The sequence below is a fragment of the Rhinoderma darwinii genome, chromosome 3, assembly GCF_050947455.1.
Source record: "Rhinoderma darwinii isolate aRhiDar2 chromosome 3, aRhiDar2.hap1, whole genome shotgun sequence".
Lineage (NCBI taxonomy): Eukaryota > Metazoa > Chordata > Amphibia > Anura > Rhinodermatidae > Rhinoderma > Rhinoderma darwinii.
Window position 1 is genome coordinate 117087118 of NC_134689.1, and position 15432 is coordinate 117102549.

The 15432-nt window shown below is 44.0% G+C and overlaps 1 protein-coding gene across 2 annotated transcripts in view; it reads left to right on the plus strand.

The window, feature by feature from the left end:
* The first annotated feature begins 2747 nt into the window (after nucleotides 1-2747).
* SLC26A2 (solute carrier family 26 member 2) overlaps nucleotides 2748-15432 on the plus strand; it is a 75535-nt gene continuing 62850 nt past the window's right edge. The window contains exon 1 of one of the 2 annotated variants that reach the window (XM_075856611.1): nucleotides 2748-2832. The gene's annotated coding sequence lies outside the window, so the exon portion shown is untranslated. The remainder of the gene's footprint in view (nucleotides 2833-15432) is intronic. The other variant, XM_075856613.1, reaches the window with a different exon arrangement.

The window sequence follows — 15432 nt, forward strand, 5'->3', positions numbered from 1 at the left end:
TTTTTACAGGCCGTATTTTTAAAACAGCAGCGTAAAAAAACGCACGTCTGAACTAAACGCCATTTTTCCCATTCAATTCAATGGGCAGATGTTTGTAGGCGTTTGGCTAGTGTTTTTCAAGGCGTATTTCGAGCCGTTTACGCCCCGAAGTACGCCTGAAAACTCTCTGTGTGAACATACCCTAACAAGTAGTGCTGATCACAGCTGAAGGAGCATAGCGCACAGCTGAGCGCTTCTGCACCTTAGTTTTAGCGATTCCCACTGATCCAATCTTCTGATATGTCTCTATAACATATCAAAAGTTTGCTAAAAGTATGGTTACTTTTAAAATAAAAAGTACATGTAAATAAAATAAAAGTCGTCTATCAGTTGTTTGTAAACATAAAAACAGTGTCATAATGATGCCAGCTGCGCGAAAACCACGCTGATGCCACATGGACCTTTTGCGTGCGCAAAACGCAGCGTTTTTTTGCGCCCGCAAAAAAGACACATCTGTGTGAATAAGGCCTTAGGGTATGTTCACACGGCCTATTTTCAGCCGTTTTTCGGACCGTAAACGCCCGAAAAACGGCTGAAAAATCGGAAGCAGAACGCCTCCAAACATCTGCCCATTCATTTCAATGGGAAAACTGCGTTCTGTTCCGACAGAGCGTTTTTCGCTGCGTTTTTTTCCGAGTAAAAAAACAGCAGCGAAAAAGAAGTGCAGGACACTTCTTGGGACGTTTTTGGAGCCATTTTCCATAGACTCTATTGAAAAAAGCTCCAAAAATGGCCGTAAAAGACGCAGCGAAAAACGCAGCGAAAATAGTGAGTGGCACAAAAAACGTCTGAAAATCAGGAGCTGTTTTCTCTTGAAAACAGCTACGTATTTTGAGACGTTATTGACTCTGCGTGTGAACTTACCCTTGGGTCTCATGCACATGGTAATTCCATGTATATGGAAACATATACCAATGCATGTGTGTATGGACTGCAGTATGGACCCATACTGCACTTTGTGTGCCACCGCATGGTATCGCCATAATGCCCATGTCCTGAGAAAAACTCTGCTTGTCCCCATGTTTTATCAGAGAGGTAAAGTATGGGATTCTAGCCGGCGCCATATTTGGGATCCCGAATACAGTTATGTGCATTAGATCTATAAAGTGTCAACAGAAATTTTACTTGAAGCATAAGTCAAACCATCAGGTATGACATAGTATATCAGAAAACCAAAATTATACCTGATGTAACAAATAACACCACGTAAAATATGAAAATAAAATATGTAAATCTTTATTACCCCATACGGGAGAAGTTACCCACAAAAAACATACATCTAAAATACAAAAAACTAAAAACACCCCAGAAAGGAATGTGTATCACGTCCTGTGGAAATGACCATATAATGTAGCAGGATAATAGCATGAGACATATGAGTAAGTAGCCACAGGATCCAATGTCTAAAATAATGGCAAAATATGACTCAAAATAATGCAATGTATCAAGTTCTACAAACAATCTAGGTATCTAAGTAGATAGTCATTTACCCAAAGTGGACATGATAGGAAACACACTCCGATCCAAGGACCACCTCGACGCGCGTTTCGCTTCCTTTTAGATCTATAAAGTGAACTATAAATATAGGGGAGTCCATATGCAAATACTTAGTGGGGAGAATTTATGAAGCTCTATGCCAATTTTCCGGAGTAATAAAGTTGCGACTGTTCTATTTTTAGGCCGCCTTCACTACTTTTAAAAAGTGGGTGGGGCTTATTGGGAGGGGTGGACCCACTGCAGCAAGATAAATTTACTATAGTTTACGCCAGAAAAGTGGCGTAAATTATAGTGCAAATCTACTTCCGCTCATAGCTGGACTAGATTTGAGTTTGTGCACCTCTTAATAAATTAGGCGCCTCTTGCTCCAACTTTCTTAAGATTTAGGCCATGTTCAGACGTGGCGGAATTTTTCCGCTGCAAATGTTGGTGCAGATTCGGAGCAATTACTCAACGAATCTGCAGAAACATTTGCATATTTGACAGGTAATTCAGACGTTGCAGAAATCACAGCGGACTTGCCTCAGCTTTCAGTTTTTGCATTGCAAAGGCTGAAATCCGCAGTGAAATTCCGCTACTTCTCCGCAATGTAATGAGCATGCTGTGGAGGGAAAATTCTGCACCGCAGCCTGATTTCCGCACAGTTATTTTCCGCAACGTCTGAACTAAGTTTCCTAAAAGTGTATAGAAACAAATGTAAAAAACGGCTGCTGCAGAATTCCACTGTGGACTGTCCTCAGCGCAATTCAACAGCAATTCCACCACGTCTGAATGTGCCCTAAGACAGGCGTATGAAACGCCAGTCTTAATAAATTGCCCTGTGTGAGTTTACGGCAAAACACAGGGATATTTTTACATGTAAAATATGAAACACATCAAGGAAGTCACAAGTATGGTGAAGATATTTTAAAGATAAATTGCAGGGAGATTTCTTGCAATCTTCAGAGCCCTTTTACTATATTAATTTGTCATTCATTATAACATTGAGGCGGCTGCCATTCCTTATAGCTGGTCGTTGTGCCACCACAGGACCAGTCAGAGCTGAATTGGCTCCATTGTCTCTGAGGAGTACAGAGTGCCCCTGTCCTGCGCTTGGCAGGACTCTAGCTGAGTACACGTCGTGCCTCAGCCCGCACTATGTGCCATCTCCTCCCCATATGGGTGTAGTTACACCTCACTTGTTGAGGCAGTTTCCCGCCCCCCCGTGTGCAGGACAGCCCCATGACAGCTGCTGCCTCCTTACCAGGGCCATAGCAACCACCCGCTCATGTCACAGCGCACAGAGCAGGGAGCCCGGTGAGTACCAGAACATGACCATAATAACTGAAGGGCAGTGTGACAGCCCCATGACAGGGATATAGCAGGCAGCTCTGTGCTGTGTATGAGCTGGAGAGTGCTTCTGTGGATTGTGCAATAAGTTGTAGAAGTTGCTGAGCTGTAGACAGAAGAGTTCTGTAAGTAGTGACATTACCTCAGCGCAGGACATACGTTCTGGAGCTTGTACTTATTATATGACTATTATATGTATATAACCTGTGCTATCTTATCCTTACACGGGGCTGAGCAGCGAGACAGGGGGCGGGGCTGAGCGCTAGTGAATGACAGCCGCTCTAAATAAGGGCACTCTATGCCAAACGTGGGCACAGCTTACCCTGCAGCACACACAGGTACCAGGATTAGGAAGCATGCTGCTTTATATTACACTATATCTAATACTGTATACTCATTGTGACTAGACAAACCAGTTTTTGTTATCATTATTATACTGTATATATATATATATATATATATATATATATATATATATATATATATATATATATACACACATACATTAATCAGGCCCCTTGGGCACCATTTGGTTCCGTCATACAATGGATCTGGCACAGTTTATAACAGAAGCCATGACACAGATGTGAACAATGCCTTATCCTTGATGGAAATTGTTTGCTCCTGCATAAAATGAAACATTTTGATATTTTTCAATGTAATTGGTTTTCTTCTGACTTTTCAATTAGCACAACTCATTGTGATCTCATAGTGTATTATGTGTGGTTTTTCCATGTAGTACTGCTGTTGTTGTTCTTTATTGAAAATTCAGTATGTAACAAATGACACTAAATAAAAAATGCCACTGAAAACGCATGTCAAAAACGGAAGTTAAAAAAAAAGGAGGCCTAAGTTTGAGGGGATCTTGTTGCGTCTTCGATCACCCGGATACTGATCTGCTTCAGGACTGGGGGAAGAAATGTGTCATACTTCATACTAGACATTGCTAGATTCAGTAAGTCAGTATTTTATTTCTCAGGAAACGGGGGAAGCATGACAGACCTGGAAGGCTATGTTCACACGCTTAGCAAAAAAGTCTGAAAAAACGTTTTTTTAAGCAACTCGCGTTTTTCGCTGCGTTTTTTACATCCGTTTTTCAAGCTGTTTTTCTATAGAGTCAATGAAAAACGGCTCCAAAAACGGCTCAAGTAGTGACATGCACTTCTTTTTTGCGGGCGTTTTTTTTACCAGCCGCGTAAAAAAACACCCCGTCAGAATAGAACGCCGTATTTCCCATTGAAATCAATGGGCAGATGTTTGGAGGCGGCTGAAAATAAGCCGTGTGCACATACCCCAACAGTTCAAGAGAAGCCGCTGGAGCAACGTAGATTGAACAGAAACCCCATCACCAGAGGATGCCACGTAAATAAGTTCTAGAGGGTGAGGGGAAAGTTTAATTTCATTTTTGCCCAGAATTATCTTTTAATATAATGGTGCCCCAGAGGCTGTTAATCGGATGGGGCGCTACTTACTTATATACAACCCATTTCTCCCTCTCGATACTGATTATGTGAAAGGGGTTATATAAGAGCAAGTCCTTTATGTCTCCTTTACATAAAAAACTAAACATAGGAGAGCATATGCAGGGCATATTGCTGACTGCCCACTTCGTGATCAGTGTGGAGAGGCAGAATCCTGGCTGTACCCTCTTCCCGGTTGCTACCTCTGGGGCACTCAGTGTTAAATGGGTTCTCCAGGAGTAAATTATTGTTGCCAGAAATGAGCTGATACTTTGTAAAGGAAGCATATTACCAATATAGAGTTATTACTAATTATGCCCCTAGACCCTACTGTAAAAACTAATGATCATAAGTTAACCATATGGCTCTAGGTAAAGGTTGTGCATGTGACATCACATCCATGAGATCTCACGCATAGAGCGCATATAGAGGGGGTTTTATTACAGCAGGGCAACTGGATAATACTGAAGCATGCCACCTCTGACAATCGGCTGATATTCCAATCAGCTGATCAACCCCTGCGATCAGCTATTATCTCTGAGGTAGCTGCCGGTGCCCGCCTGATTGCGCCAAGTCCATTAAGGCAAGAGCAGCTATTTTCAGCAGTTCTTCGCTCTGGCAGATGGCTAATATGGTTATGACATCAATATTCCCGAACATGGCAGACGGACAGGGATTGTCTTATTGCGGCATCTCCCTTAGTGCACGTTCAGGCATGGCATTTGCTGCGGAATTCCGATGCGGACATGCAGAGTTCTTTCTATTGCTTTTTAGGTAACTAAGTGCAGACGTTGCGGAAAATTACAGTGCAAAAAATAGCTTGCGGTGTGGAATTTGCATTCCCCAGCATGCGCAGTCTGTTGCGGAGAAGCAGCAGATTTTCTCCTTGTAGATATCAGCCTTTGCAGTGCAAAGGCTGAAATCTGCAGCAAATCCGCTGCAAAATCCGCCACGTCTGAACAAACTGTCAAGTATGCAAATCTTGCTGTAAATTCGTCGTGTAATTGCTGAGAATTTGCGGCAAAATCCACAGCGGTAGATCTACGCTACGTCTCAACGTGCCCTTAAAGGGGTTTTTAATATTGTATATGATTATATAGTATAGCTGATCATTGTGCCTTTTTTACCACTAGTTACCCACATTAGCTCTCTTCAATCACCAGGGAAACACTGACGTCAAACAAGGGAGCTGAGTTGAAAAAAAAAAAATCATCTCACCCAAACAGACCTTGAATTTTCACAATAGACATGGATTCCCATAGGTTGCTGAGACCCTGCCACTTGTAAGAGATAACTTGAAAATTTCAGAGTGTGTCTACGAGGCTCACCACATTCATATTTGAGACTTATCAAAAAAAGATATTGTCATGGACAAATAACACCAATAAGAAAACCTGTTTACACTTGTCACCACATTATAAGTGGCCTATATTGTACATGATGTCATCGGCGCTGTAATGTAGATTACAGCAGTGTTTTTTATTTAGAAAAACAATCATTTTTGACGGAGTTATGACCTATTTTAGCTTTATGCTAATGACTTTCTTAATGGACAACTTGGCGTGTTTTACTTTTTGACCAAGTGGGCGTTGTGGAGAGAAGTGTATGACCAGTGGCGTAACTACCGCTGTAGCATGGCCGGAGGCTCCGCTAACAGCCGCTGTGGCTGTTACAGCGCGACGCTACTGAAGGGGTTGTTCCTACAAAAGACATGCATCCCCTATCCGCAGGATAGGGGATACATGTGTGATCGCTGGCAGCGATAAGGGGAACAGGGGACCGAAAGTCCCCCGAAGTTCTCCATGACAAACCTCGGACTTCCAGAGTCTGTGTCGGCAGCCCCATAGAAATGAATTGTGCACCAGTTGCGCCTGTGCGCATGAGTGACCTGCGCTCCTTTCATTTTTATTGAACTGCGCAGACCCCGGAAGTCCGAGGTTCGTCATGGAGAACTTTGGGGGACTTTCGGTCCCCCGTTCTCCTTATCGCTGCCAGCGATCACACATGTATCCCCTATCCTGTGGATAGGGGATAAATCTCTGTTGTAAGGGCAAAGCCCCACGTGGCGGAATTGCTCTTGAATTCCGCTGCGGACACTCCGCAGCGTTAATCCGCAGCGGGCCCGTTTCTCCATTGCCTTCTACTGCTTTTTAGTAGGGTTCGTTTAGACGATGCGGAAAATTCCGCTGCGGAGCATAGGCTGCGGTGCGGAATTTGGTGTCCGCAGCATACAATGGATGTTGCGGACGTGTGGCGGACTGGTTGCGGACTCATTGCGGAAGTTCTCCATTGACTTCAATGGAGATTCTAAATTCCGCAATGAAGTCCGCAGATGTCATGTACATGTTATGTGTGCTGCGGAGCGTATTGGTTTTTTAACATGACATTTATTCATTCTGGCTGGACCTATGTATTTCTAGGTCTACAGCCAGACTGAGGAAGTCAATGGGGCTCCCGTAATTACGGGTGACTACGTGTGTGCACCCATAATTACGGGTGACTACGTGTGTGCACCTGTAATTATGGGAGCGTTGCTAGGCGACGTCAGTAAATAGTCACTGTCCAGGGTGCTGAAAGAGTTAAGCTATCGGCAGTAACTGTTTCAGCACCCTGGACAGTGACTACCGATCACAATATACATCAACCTGTAAAAAAAATAGAAGTTTATACTTAACGAGAACTCCCTGCTTCTTTCTCCAGTCCGGCTTGCCAGGATGACGTTTCAGTCTAAGTGACGGCTGCAGCCAATCACAGGTTGCAGCGGTCACATGGACTGCCGCGTCATCCAGGGAGGTCGGGCTGGATGCCGAAAGAGGGACGCGTCACCAAGACAACGGCTGGTAAGTATGGAATTCTTTTACTTTCACTAGGGAAAGTGCTGTCCCTTCTCTCTATCCTGCACTGATAGAGAGAAGGGAAGTACTTTCACCTCAATACGCAACGGCTAGTCCGCATCAATTTACTGCACATTTTGGGCAGATCCGCAACAGAATCTGCAATGCAGATTCTGTGCGGCATTGATGCGGACAGTTGCGGAAGAACTACGCCACGTGGGGCCATGCCCTAAGACAAACTATAGGTGGTGGCTGTATGGCGTTATCTACAGGGGAGGGGGCTGTATGTCGTTATCTACATACGAGGGGGCTGTATGGCGTTATCTACAGGGGAGGGGGCTGTATGGCCTTATCTACAGGGGGTTTGGGTGCTGTATGGCGTTATCTACAGGGGGGTTTGGGGCTGTATGGTCTTATCTACAGGCGGGGCTGTATGGCGTTATCTACAGGGGGGCTGTATGGCAATATCTACAGGGGGGCTGTATGGCGGTATCTACAGGGGGGCTGTATGGCGTTATCTACAGGGGGGTTTGGGGCTGCATGCCGTTATCTACAGGGGGGCTGTATGCCGTTATCTACAGGGGGGGCTGTATGGTGTTATCTACAGGGGGGCTGTATGGCGTTATCTACAGGGGGCTGTATGGCGTTATCTACAGGGGGGCCTGTATGGCGTTATCTACAGGGGGGGCTGTATGGCGTTATCTACAGGGGGGCTGTATGGCGTTATCTACAGGGGGAGTCTGTATGGCGTTATCTACAGGGGGGAGCTGTATGGCGTTAGCTACAGGGGGCTGTATGGCGTTATCTACAGGGGGAGGGCTGTATGGTGTTATCTACAGGGGACTGTATGGCGTTATCTACAGGGGGGCTGTAAGGCGTTATCTACAGGGGGCTGTGTATGGTGCTATCTACAGGTGGTCTGTATGGTGCTATCTATAGAAGGCGCTGTGTGGTGGAATCTACAGGGAGGCACTATCTACAAGGGGGGGTTCTGTGATACCCAGGGGAGGGGGGGCCCCAGTCAAAAGTTTGCTATGTGGCCCAGTCTTTCCTAGTTACGCCCCTGTGTATGACGCTGACCAATCAGCGTCATACACTTCTCTCCATTCATTTACACAGCACATAGTGATCTAGCTAGATCCTGCCACATACACACGCATTAACGTTACTCAAGTGTCCTGACAGTGAATAGACATCACTACCAGCCAGGACGGGATGTCTGTTCAGAATCCGGACACTTTGGTAATGTTTGTGTGAGATTTACAGCACAGCCAGCGTAATCTCGTTTTAAATGACAGTTTACAGCGTAATCTCGCGAGATTACGCTTGCTGTGCTGTAAATCTCACACAAACGTTACCGAAGTGTCAGGATTCTGAATAGACATCACGTATTGGCTGGAAGTGATGTCTATTCACTGTCAGGACACTTCAGTGACGTTAATGTGTGAGTAAGTGACTGCACATAGTGATCTAGCTAGATCACTGTGCGCTGTGTAAATGAATGGAGAGAAGTGTATGACGCTGATTGGTCACTGATTGGTCAGCGTCATACACTTTTATCCACAATGCCCACTTGGTCAAAAAGTAAAACACGCCCAGTTGTCCATTAAGAAACTCATTAGCATAAAGCTAAAATAGGTCATAACTACGTCAAAAATGATAGTTTTTCTAAATAAAAAAAAACACTGCTGTAATCTACATTACTGCGCCGATCATATTATGTAGGAGTTAAGCCACTTATAATCTGGTGACAGAGCCTCTTTAACCCCTACCCGCACGAGTAAGTAACTATACGTCGTCGCGGGAAGTTACTTCCCGCACAAGGACGTATAGTTACTGAGTTGCACCGGGAATCGGGAGGTCAGCTGTATGGCGTTCCCTACAGGAGGGCGGCTGTATGGCGTTCTCTACGGGGGGGCTGTATGGCGTTCCCTACAGGGGGGGCTGTATGGCGTTCCTTACAGGGGGGGCTGTATGGCGTTTCCTACAGGGGGATTGTACGGCGTTCTCTACAGGGGGCTGTATGGCGTTCTCTACAGGGGGCTGTATGGCGTTCTCTACAGGGGGGCTGTATGGCGTTCTCTACAGGGAGGGCTGTATGGCGCCCCCTCTGTAGATAATGCCATACAGCCCCCCCTGTAGATAACGCCATACAGCCCCCCCTGTAGAGAACGGCATACAGCCCCCCCTGTAAGTAACGCCATACAGCCCCCCTGTAGATAACGTCATACAGCCCCTCCTGTAGGTAACGCCATACAGCCCCCTCTGTAGATAGCGCCATATAGCCCCCCTGTAGAGAACGCCATACATCCCCCTGTAGATAACGGCATACAGCCCCCCTGTAGATAACGCCATACACCCCCTCTGTAGGTAACGCCATACAGCCCCCTCTGTAGATAGCGCCATACAGCCTCCTGTAGAGAACGCCATACATCCCCCTGTAGATAACGCCATACAGCCCCCCTGTAGATAACGCCATACACCCCCTCTGTAGATAACGCCATACAGCCCCCTTTGTAGATAACGCCATACAGCCCCCTCTGTAGATATCTACAAAGGGGGCTGTATGGCGTTATCTACAGGGGGGCTGTATGGCTGTTATCTACAGGGGGTCTGTATGGCGTTCTCTACAGGGGGGCTGTATGGCGTTCTCTACAGGGGGGGGCTGTATGGCATTCCCTACAGTGGGGGCTGTATGGCTTTCCCTACAGGGGGGGGGGCTGTATGGCGTTCCCTACAGGGGGGGCTGTATGGCGTTCTCTACAGGGGGGGCTGTATGGCGTTCTCTACAGGGGGGGCTGTATGGCGTTCTCTACAGGGGAGCTGTATGGCGTTCTCTACAGGGGGGGCTGTATGGTGTTCTCTACAGGGGGGGCTGTATGGCATTCTCTACAGGGGGGCTGTATGGCGTTATCTACAGGGGGGCTGTATGGCGTTATCTACAGGGGGGCTGTATGGCGTTATCTACAGGGGGGGGTGGCCAAAAAGGGCACTATCTACAAGGGGGAGTTGTGTGACACCCAGGAGAGGGGGGGACCCCAGTCAAAAGTTTGCTATGGGGCCCAGTCTTTCCCTAGTTACGCCCCTGTATCTAAGTACACAGTCCATTTGTAAGCGGGTGCCGACGGCGGTGTTTAACGTACCCTTTCCTCCATGGATACTGAGGGATCGTGTAAACATTTTTACCAACTGAATATGGCTGTAAAGAATTGTGTACAACTTGCCTAAAGCGCCTCTAGATGTGAGTTGTGTATCTGACCCTAAATCTACAGATTATGACTGCAGCCATTTCTCTGGATGTCCCGACATCTTGGCTATAAGATCATACTTGTTTGTGTTACCAATGCATTTAACTGTGAGATGACTCAATGGTATGAGTAAGGAGATACATTTGTGCTGTATGAGGATGATTGTTCGTCCTCATACATTGCAAACATTGCTCCATGTAAATGGAGCTAAATGAGTGCCAATCGACATGCTATATCGTCGATCGTCTATAGGAAACCTGCCCTTATACAACGACCCTTCACAGTTAGCTGTCATGTGCATGGCAATGCGATGTTTACAGACCTGTCTGGTGGGTCTATATGATAGATCTGTAGTCACTCTGTGTGCCACTGTATGGTTCTTCCATGAGGCACAGTTTTCTCCCCTAGAAGTTTTGCCACATGCATGCCATGATCTTTTTTCTCACACAATCACTGTATGCCCATATTTTTGTGTGGGTACTGTATTTGGAATCCATGTGACACAGTGTTGTGCATGGGGCCTTAGAGTCAAGCTGTGAGCTAACATGCCTGACAGTGGAGTACAGATAAAGTCCTGTCGTTGGCAACCAGCAAAACGTTTACAGCTTCTATGTATGTGAATGTTGGGAATGATGTAAAAGAACTAAAAAAAGGCACAAAATCGGCACAGGATACAGGTAGCAAGGCACGGGAACACTGGGAACAGGATACAACTAAGGGACCATTTGCAAGACTAACATAGGAATACAAACAACGCTCATGCAAGGAGTGAAAGGGCAGGGCCCTTTTCATAGTCCAGGGTGATCTGGGAGTAATTAGTAAATTCTTTACATGTGTGCGTGCTGACCCTTTAAGGCCAGAAATGAGCTCGCACGAGCACCCTACTGGTTACTGCAGGGCAGGACGGCCGCATGTGCTGTCATCTCTGGGGAGGGAGATGTGGGCAGGATGAGAGGGGTCTGTGGTCCGCGGCCTTTACAAGTATAACTACCTTGTGTCTTGTTGCTGTGGTCAGTTTTGCCATGGTGGACCTCTGACATGAAACTGTCTTCCACAACCTTACCTTTGTAGCAGAGTTTCGCTGTTCCTCAGGCCAGTTTTAAGCCTCCTTCACAGGTGTTTCTTTTACTGGTAAATGGCACCTGTAACGACTTTGATTCAACCTACATCTGAAAATGATGATCATTATCACCTGTTTGGTATAATTGGTTAATCATGCACCTGACTATAATCCTACAAAATCCATGACTTTGTGCAAGTGTACTTAGAAGAATTGATTCTGTTATGAAGGCAAAGGGTGGTCACACCAAATATTGATTTGATTTAGATTTCTCTTCTATTAATTCACTTTGCAATTTGTTCATTGATAAAAAAAAACTGTTAACACTTCTATTTTTTAAAGCATTTAGTATGCAGTGTTTTTCCACAACTGCCTAACACTATTGCACAGTACTGTAATGTATATCGTTTTTTTTATGGGGGATATTTGTTTATGTTGGTTGTGTCCTCATGTTTTGATTTCATTAGTTAGTGGATTGTGAAATCATTTATATTTAAAGGCTATGTACACTTTTAAAGACATTTTTTTTTTAAATGAATGAATCATTTTGAATATCCTTTGAATGGGTTTTTATATATTTTTTTTACTTTTTGAGATATCGTTTCTATGTATCCTGTATACATAGAAGATGTATCTTGCGGTCAAAGTCGAAACCATCAGGTCAGCTGGACTGACGGCTCTGCGGAAAGCTGGCCCTGTGTGTTTCTGACACGCAGGATCGAGCTATTATCAATCACAGGATATATAGAAGCTGTATCTCACAAAATGTTTTATTTCTTTTTTTTTTTAATAAAAAAACAATTTAAAAGATGTTCAAAATGAAAAAAACATAGATTTATTTGAAAAAAATTATTCCTTCAGAGGTGTACATAGCCTTTAAAGGGGTTGTCTCTTTTTAAAAATACGCTGGCTCTGACTTCTCTATTCCCCGGCCATCCCTGGCAATCAGCTGTTATCATTGGAGGAAGTCATGGCCAGCCACATCATTCACAAATTTAGCATTACATTCCAGCAGTTCAAATGCAATGGATGGACGCGACCGCCAGAGTTCTGTTCTGGCACATAGATGGGAGTCCCTGATCGGGGAAGAGACTAATTTTTTATTTTTATGCTTTTGTTTTTTCTTCCGTGCCTTCAAAAGGTCTTAACTTTTTTCTTTTTCCGTTGACACAGTCATATGAGGGCTTAATTTTTACTGGGCAAGTTGTACTTTCTGATGGTACTATTTAATATTATGTGTGATGTACTGGGAAGCTGGAAAAAAAATTCAGAATGGGGGGGGGGGGATTTGAAAAAAACAGCAATTCCAACATTTTCTAATGGGTTTCGTTGTTACGGTGTTCAGTGTGCATTGAAAATGACACATTACCTTTATACTGCGGGTCAGTTCTTGTTATGTTTTAGTACCTTTAAAGAATGTAAAAATGTGAAAAAAAAAAACTAATTAAAATTTATTTGCATCGCCATATTGTGACCCTTGTAACTTTTTTATATTTCTGTGTACAGAGCTGTGTAAAGCGTCTTTTTGTATGTGGAAAGATGTAATTTTCATTAATACCGTTTTGGGGAATGTCTGGCATTTTGATTACGTTTTATTAAAAAAATTTTGGGGCTTGAAGTCCATTAGATCGCTTATACCATAGACTGCAATATCACAATATCTGAGTCCAGCATCTGAGAGGTTAAATGCTTTGGTTCAGAAATTTTTCTGATCGCAAGCATTTCCGCTGGGTCCCTGCTGTGCAACACAGCAGAGACCCGGTGGCTATGGCACGCGCTTGGCTTCTGAGCATGCGCCATTTTTAAAAACTCTTTCCCGACGTAAATAGGCATAGTAGCGATGGGAAAGTTTTAATAGGGCGTACGGACTGAAGTTCTTGTAAGGCAAACTTATTAATCAATCCTGACTTCATAAAATTTATTGCAATGTTACGCATTGTGTAAATAATAGCTTGTTTACTGTGTGCACTGCGTCAATACTTTTATCCTGTAATTATTTTTTCTGCACCACAGCCCTATGTATTATCTTGTTTTATGTTCATTTATGTGACGTGGATCAGTGATTGATGTTTTTACTGGTACTTATCAGAAGATCAGTCTGAGGTTTTAGACGAGACTTCCTCTTATGTCCGTCCACGCATATTGTTCTACAGGGAAATAGCTACTGCAGTTGTTTTCTAGCAGAATCTATGACAGTGTATTTGTGTGGTTGTATTTTTGTAACTTGGGGGCCTTCTATGTGAAGCTTAGGTACTTTGCGCTTTTTGACATTGTAATGGTGATGCAGCATAATCTATTTTGTGTGTGTAAAAGTTCACTGAATTCTAGTTCATTGTTTGCTTTGTAGCACTACGTGGCTGTATGAACAGGATGGAGAGGGTTATGCAATTGTCGTCAAACATTAGCTGTACAAAAAAGTAGATCCTTTTCAGAGGGAAATGCTAAAAAAAAAAGTTACTCAAAATCCTAAAAAAATAAAACGTTCTAATTTTCTTACCTTTAAAATGTGATACAATTCTTATGATGCCTGTAACCAGGGTCCCCTCCACTGCCTATTTTTATGTCTGCACGGTGACATGTTGCCGTCTTGACCATGCCAGCCAACAATCAATGAAACCATCATCTAATAACCATCTTATATGGTAACATCGCTCAAGGCGTGGAAACAAGGCTTTGTCTGAACATATGTTTCATCTTAGCTTTATGTGTCATGTACAAATAGGGAATAGTGTCCAGAACAAGGTCCCGCAGCTGGTAATGGTGGCATTCATAATGGAAGAAGGAACATTTGACGATACCTTTGATGCTTAGATACCTGGAAATGATGCCATTTTTTACTCATGCCTGTTAAAAGTTAACAGTAAAACAATTGCTGTTAAGCCAGGGATAGAATATACAATGTACTGGGAACTTGAGTCTGCTTTCAGTTACATTATTACCATTATATTAGGAAATTGCGATTTGACGAATTAAGATATTCTCAAGAGAATGTAGGAGGTATTATTAAGTAAAATATATTACACCGATATCACTAATGCTCAACTTCCTAAACTGAAGACCTCATTCTTTTATCAGGACCCCAAAGGGAAAGGTTTCCAATATAGTATATTTCATACTTGTATAAGCCCCAAAAAAACTCTGGCATGTCACCCTAACCTACAAGTAGCACTTTGTTCTGAAAGACATGGTGGCTCGATATACACAGTAGTTATACATCTGATGAAACAATAAACGTTTGGTGGGGTTTATGCCTTGTGAAAATTACACTTGCTCAATAGTTTGTCATGTTTTTTTCCCACCAGTGGGGGATGGGAAAAGAGGGAATTTTTAAATCCAGCAGCTCCAAGCAAATTGTATTAAGATACCTCTGGCTGTTAGTTAGAACTTCAGTCTCAAAATAATTTAATCTATCATGGCTGAGCAACTTAATCTGGTAAATGGTCCCTGCCCCTGCCACATAGATTCAGACCTCCAGGCCTTTCCCGTCACATTATGCAAATGACTACACTTGTAAGATATTGCTCCCTGTGGACAGGCTCGTGTTTAGGGTACAGGCACACGTAGCGGCAACTGTGCTGTCAATGTGTTGTTAATCTGTTGTATACCTGCAAAAAGCATGTGGACATTAACAATCATTTTAAAAAACGTGCAAATTTGCAGTAAAACCGCATGCCGGCTCGGTGCTCGTCTGCATTGCGGACGCACCTGCACTTTTTGGGCAGTAGAGCAAATGACCAACTCCTAACATGGACAACTTAAGGGGTCAGTCCAGTAGTGGACAACTTAGTTTGGACTTTAAAGTGCAGTTAGACCACTCTAGGAGCCAGTTACAGGAGACCGGGGGTAAGAACTTCCATAGACCTCAATAGAAAACCGCAAAAGTCAGGACCCAGCAGCAAATTTCTTCGCACATTGGCTACCTGGCTTCTCGCATTTGTCCAGCCCTGGGTCAGTCTTGTTCATAA